At 40.7% G+C, this 6,651-nt stretch overlaps 3 non-coding genes across 3 annotated transcripts; 1 reads left to right on the top strand and 2 right to left on the bottom strand.

The window, feature by feature from the left end:
• The first annotated feature begins 2,007 nt into the window (after positions 1-2,007).
• trnap-ugg (transfer RNA proline (anticodon UGG)) lies at positions 2,008-2,079 on the top strand. Its single transcript has one exon. It is a non-coding gene; the product is annotated as a tRNA-Pro (tRNA).
• A 3,339-nt stretch (positions 2,080-5,418) lies between these two features.
• Positions 5,419-5,500, bottom strand: trnas-gcu (transfer RNA serine (anticodon GCU)). The gene has a single exon. It is a non-coding gene; the product is annotated as a tRNA-Ser (tRNA).
• Positions 5,501-6,111: 611 nt separating this feature from the next.
• trnal-uag (transfer RNA leucine (anticodon UAG)) lies at positions 6,112-6,193 on the bottom strand. Its single transcript has one exon. It is a non-coding gene; the product is annotated as a tRNA-Leu (tRNA).
• Positions 6,194-6,651: the final 458 nt, after the last annotated feature.

The raw sequence follows: 6,651 nt of genomic DNA, 5'->3' as shown, positions 1-6,651 counted from the left end.
CTTTTGCTCATTAAATTCTTTTAGAACATGTGTGTGTATTTTACATAATGCGGCAAATCCTGCACTCTGATTGGTTAAAACAGAGGGAAGCTACAGTTGAGGCTTTGTACATAATAAATGCTTAGATGCTTCACTGAAGACAGAGTAGAAGGAAACTTGACATTTACAATAACATAAAAAGGAAACTTTCAGAAGAACAGAGGAAATTAAAACATGATGGTTTTCTGTATGTTTCTGTTTTTTACCATGTTCATAGGTAAGCTTATATTTTATATATCCCCATATATCATGTTTAAATGTTTTATAACTAGTAAAGAAATGTTTCCATGTGTGAGTGTTTTAGATTGTAAGCATGTACTGTATGTATACTGTATAATATAAAATGATAATATTCTGAAATAAATGTCCTCTTCAGGTGAGAGCACACAGGACAGCATTACTCCAACATCTTCTGCTGTCTATGGTAAAGAGGAGCAAGCAGTTACACTCTCCTGTGATTATAAATACACTGTTTCTATGAACAATCTACAGTGGTATGGACAATATTCCAATGCAGCACCAGAATTCCTCGTTCTGTTGACGGAATCGGGAGGGAATCAGACAGGTGATACTCCTCATCCTCATTTGTCTGCTAAAGTTCATAAGAGTCTGAAGCGTGTGGATTTGGAGATCTCGCCTGCTTCAGTATCAGACTCTGCACTGTACTACTGCGCCTTGCAGCCCACAGTGACAGGAAAGTCAACTTCACTGTCCAAAAACCTACAGAGACCTCAAACATGAAAGTGTTATTGATCCAGTAGAAATATATGTATATAACCATATATGAATACTTTATTTGAAGTGAATAGACAAAACATTCTAAGTGAATCCAAATACAAATAGAAAAGTTAGGTGTGTGTTTGAAGAAGCCACATGTTCACTCCCTCTGCAGTATTAAGTGCAGTTCTCATAAACAATAGTGGCAGGTGTGATGGTTTATTTACTTAATGACAGTGTAAAGATCACATGCTGGAAAATTTGGATATTGTAAACTTTTTTGACAAGCAGCTGATTTGACTTTTTTTTTTTTTTTAATTTATTTGTTTGTTTGTTTGCTTGTTTGTTTGTTTGTTTTACTGAGCATGAGATTTAATGTGTTCATCATGTGTGTCTTTGCAGGGTCTTTAATATATTTTTGAGAATTACTGGATACCTGAAAGTATGTATAACTAAGAATAAGAATTGTGGAAAATAAAAACACAGTTTCCATCACACAATCAGGAAATAAATAAGCTCTACTGAAATAGTGCCCCATAATCAATTCTTGAGGTAGATGAGCTACAACAGCTAAAGACCACATCGGGTTTCATTCCTGTTCACCAAGAACAGAAATCTAAGACTACAGTAACAACCCTGTAAATGACATAAATCATACTAAAATATTTTTTTAAAATCCATAGCAACCACATGGGACTCCATTACAGCTTCCTAGTGTCACCCTATCGAACACATGAGACCTTGTAACAGTTACCAAACCATACCCCACCAGCCACCTGAGTTTCTTTAGCAACCAGCTAATTCAATTTTATTACCAACTGGAATCATTTTTAAACTTACTGCAAATATCACAGAAACTACTTGAAGCCTCATAATATTCACCAAGCTATACTGGAGCAACAGTACAGTTTCCAGCAAAGAAGCTACAATCCTGTAAACTTGACCTATACTGAAACCTCCACCTGACACTAAAGCAAGCTTGTTCTACAAGAATTGATTTTGATCTTCATGTCCACCGAGATTAATGACATATTTGGCCCAATGGCAAGAGCTGCTTGCTTGGTTCACACTTAGCGTCTGCATTCCAAAAAGGTTCGAATCCCACAGGAGCCTCGCTTTATTGTTAACTTGACTTTGTGTAACCGAGTTCCTTTTACTCGGACCCCAGTCCATATGAACTGGAAGGTCACAGAGAGTTACAGAGTACAGTGAACCTCCATTGGCACACAGCAAGCAGAACAGGGACGACCTGGCTCGTTGGTCTAGGGGTATGATTCTCGCTTTGGGTGCGAGCGGTCCCGGGTTCAAATCCCGGACGAGCCCTGGTTCTACATGGAATAGAGTGGGTGGGATAAAACTAATGGAAACTTGCACTGCTGGCTTGGTTCTCGCTTGGAAGTTTGTTTCTCCAGAGGTCCAAGAAGGTTCAAATCCCACTGTAATTACCTCTGAAAATTAAAGCTCCAACCCGGAGCCTATCTCTGGAATACAGGGAGCGGTATGGAGAATGTCACACTTTGTGGAGACATGAACCTCTGAAATATTAATATAATAGAGTACAGAAAGACCTCAGAATATTGTCATTTTACTAACACCATTCATCATGTTCACTGTTATATTCATGTGTCTGTGGCTTTCATTAGGTAAGTTATCATTGATCTTTTCAGAAAGGAGATAATAAATTAATGATTAATTAGCCTGTGTGATGTTAAGAAAAAATAGAATATGAGTTATATAACTCAAAACTAAAAAATTATTATGTTCTCTTCTCTATAACAGGTGACTCCATGGCAGATTTATTAAAACCACTTTTCACTCATAAAGTTGTAGATGAAGGTGATGATGTTACTCTGTCCTGCAGCAACAAAGACAGTGGTTCAGTAAACAGCCTACAACGGTACAAACAACATCCAAAATCTAAACCTGAGTTCCTTTTTTTCATCACTCCATGTGGAGGTAAATCCCTATGCCACCACGTCTGTCTGCTAAAGTTGATGATAAAACTAAACAAGTGGATCTGATCATCTCCTCTGCTGCTTTTAATGTTTGATAATATACAATTAGAAGGTAATTTATTCATAATCACACTCTCTGGTATCACCCAGATGAGGATGGGTTCACATTTGAGTCTTCCTCATATCGTCTCAGGGAGTTTTTTCTTGCCGCTGTTGCCTCAGAGTTGCTCATTAGGGGTAAAGTTAATTTTCAACTTTGTAATTTCTATTCTGAATTTCTGTATTTCTGTAAAGCTGCTTTGAGACAATGTCCATTGTTAAAAGTGATGTACAAATAAAAATGAAGTGAACTGAATTGAATTGAACTGAATTTAATTACCTTTTGGTTATAGACACAGCAAATTTACTTATGAGAGATTTTGTTTAAATCTGGATCAGTTTCCTATGATTTTCCACAGCAAATTATCATAATTATTTATAAATGTACAAATAATTTAAAAACCACACAAACAGATAAAGGCTTATAGTATTGTATAGATGATGAATCTTGAAATACAACACCAGCCATAATGACTCTAGATTTCTGTCACTGACACTGTGTGAAGTGATCTGTCCAAAATAACACTAAAACTGCATCACTTCCTGGGTGTGTCCTTCTAGAGACGTGTAAAGTTCAGCACATACAGCACTATTATACAGAATCCTCACAGAGCTGTGTTCAGAAATGGATCAACTATACAACTTACTGTACATAGTGAGATACATACCACTGATTCTCACTCTAGTTACAGGTAATTCATTTTCATCAGTTTATCAATAGTTTTAACTATCACAATCATATTTAATCAGTTAATTAATTACATTAATTAATAACCATGTTTTTTTTTGGCGACGCTACCCATGCACTTGGAGGGTTGTGGGGCTGTGGTCAAGGGAGGCCTGCCAGGTCGGGAAAGAGAGGCACTCTGGCAGGCGGTCACAATGGTTGTACCACGCATGCTTCCATTACCAGACGTGATTCAAGATCCAAACCCAGGAAAGGTTTGAAAGGCTTAAGCTCTTGTTGACAAGGTTTGCTGATATGAACTTGCATCCCAGTCTGTTGCAATAAATTCAATTCAATTCAATTTTATTTGTATAGCGCTTTTAACAAAGAGCATTGTCTCAAAGCAGCTTTACATGAGAAACCACATAAGAAAACAACAAACATATGAACAGACAAACAGACAAACAGTCCTAGATGTTATCCCAAGTGAGCAAGCCTGAGGTGACTGAGGCAACTGTGGCAAGGAAAAACTCCCTTAGATGGTATGAGGAAGAAACCTTGAGAGGAACCAGACTCAAAAGGGAAACCATCCTCATTTGGGTGACAATTGTGTGATGTAGATACAGCATGTGTATAGTGTTATGTGAATCAATAAGGAGGTTATTGTCCATGGCGCTGCTTGAATATCCCAATCCTCACAAGCAGAACCCGGCTGGAGCTGGTCCATCTCCGGATGCCACTGGAGCCGGCACAGTCTCTGTATGCCTCGGGATGGGTAGAAGAAAGGAAACAATGGAACAGCATTAGCGTAGCTGCTGTTCATAATATTAGCAGTACTAGCTGAATGTGCATTTAATCAGATGTACTGGAGTGCAAGGTTATGGGAAGTGTTAGATGTATGCCTGGCTAAAGAGATAAGTCTTTAGTCTACATTTAAACTGGGAGACTGTGTCTGAGCCCCGAACACAGTCAGGAAGACTATTCCAGAGTTTTGGAGCTAAATACGAAAACGCTCTACCTCCTTTTGTGGACTTTGATATTCTGGGAACTACTAGAAGTCCAGAATTTTGTGATCTTAAAGAGCGTGGTGGATTGTAATGTGTTAGAAGACTGGATAGATAGGTGGGAGCTAAACCATTTAGAGCCTTGTATGTGAGTAGAGCTAGTTTATAGTCAATTCTAAACTTAACAGGTAGCCAGTGCAGGGATGATAATATTGGGGTTATATGATCATATTTTCTTGATCTGTTAAGAACTCTGGCGGCTGCATTCTGGACTAACTGTAGCTTGTTTATTGAAGATGCAGGACAACCACCTAGTAATGCATTACAGTAGTCCAGTCTGGAGGTCATGAATGCATGAACTAGCTTTTCTGCATCAGATACAGATAAAATGTTCCTAAGCTTGGCAATATTTCTAAGATGGAAGAAGGCTGTTTTTGTGATATTGTAAATATGGTTTTCAAAGGATAAGTTGCTGTCTAATATTACACCCAGGTCTTTCACTGTTGAGCTAGTAGTAACAGTGCATCCTTCTAGGTGCAAGCTGAATTGTGAGAGCTTCTGTGTACTAGTTTTTGGGCCAATAAGTAATATCTTTTGTCAGAATTTAATGATAGGAAATTATCGGCCATCCAATCTCTAATATCTTTAACACACTCAGTTAATCTAGACCAATTAGATATTTCACCTGGTTTTGATGAGATATATAAAGGTGCACGATCCGGGCCGCTGTTTTCGGGACTGTGCACTGCATTGATCTGCATGGATCTCCAGTGGCGACCCGTCAGCCTTGCAGCATCTGTGTCCAACCAACATGGAAATACAGCCCACGGTTGCGAAACACCTAGACCCAGGGCTAGCTTTTCTCGATCCCCTCTAGCACTCCGAAGCATTCCGAGTGCAAGAGTTGTGGTAAAGAGGAGGTTAAAGGGCACACAAGCGACGAGGATGGGATTCGAACCCACGCGTGCAGAGCACAATGGATTAGCAGTCCATCGCCTTAACCTCTCGGCCACCTCGTCAGATGCCTGTGTGGCACCCACGACCAAATGTCCACAGAGACCGCAACAATTCCGTAGAGGCGCGCCATAACTCAACGCGTTTAAACAAGCCTGTTCCCAAAGCAACTGGAGCCCATCCCACGTGCATTAGCAGTCTGTCTCCTTAACCTCTTGGCATCCTAGGTCACCCACATGACCTTACACCTCAGTGCACCTGGCACTTGCACTCCATTGCCCAAACCTCTTGGCCACCACTTCTTATGTTGATTTTTTATTCTTGGTTGAATTGTTGTTTTGTTGGTAGCTCGTAACCATGGTAAGGGCACGACTGATGCGGCTCACACGCGGAAACCGTGTTTTGTTTACCATTCTGTGGTTGTTTGGACTTGCTGTTTGAAAAAGCAAGGTGTGAAACGGAGCAGCCGGCATTGACACCAGTTGCAGAAACCTGGGAGCTATTTTAGCACCTGGGTCTGGGGGCTCCGGTATCGTATGAGTTCGTTTTTTTTTTGCAGCCAGGCAGCTAGCTAACAGCAACTCTTAAGCACATTTGCAGAAGGCACAGGAGCCACAACCCCTGTAAAGCCTTTGTGGAGCCAGAGCCCACAACCACTGCCTTGAAAAGACTCAGCTGGCAGCAGTGGGATTTGGACCCACACCTCTGAAGAGACTGGAGCCTAAATCCAGCGCCTTAGACCACTTAGCCACGCTACCCAAGGGCTCCGCACTTATAGACCTCTGTGGAGAGCACACTGACATACTGTCTGGGTGTGTGGTACACAGACTGCACAGTTGAGGACAGACAAACTGTGCAGAGGGTGAAAAACAGGTCAAAAAAACAACGGCTGCCCTCTGCCCTCCCTGGATGACATGTCCAGGTCCCGCTGCTTCAGCAAAATCAAGGCCATCACAGGAGACTCCTCACATCCTGCTCATCACTTGTTTGACCTGTTGCCATCTGGGGGGCGCTTCAGGTCAACAAAGTCTCACACCACCAGACTTACAAACAGCTTCTTCCCCTGGGCCATTCGGACTGCAAACAATCACTGAACACAGACACACACATTCTACCTAATAAAATGTGCAATTCTACTGTGCACTTTAATCTGTCTGTGAATTGAGTACAAGTTATAACTTAATATTGGCTTTGCACAAATTAGATTTCAAGCAAA

Source organism: Hemibagrus wyckioides, unplaced genomic scaffold, assembly GCF_019097595.1.
Source record: "Hemibagrus wyckioides isolate EC202008001 unplaced genomic scaffold, SWU_Hwy_1.0 Contig2, whole genome shotgun sequence".
NCBI classification, from domain to species: domain Eukaryota; kingdom Metazoa; phylum Chordata; class Actinopteri; order Siluriformes; family Bagridae; genus Hemibagrus; species Hemibagrus wyckioides.
Note: the sequence above shows the minus strand (reverse complement) of the source record. Positions and strands in the feature narration are given on the sequence as shown.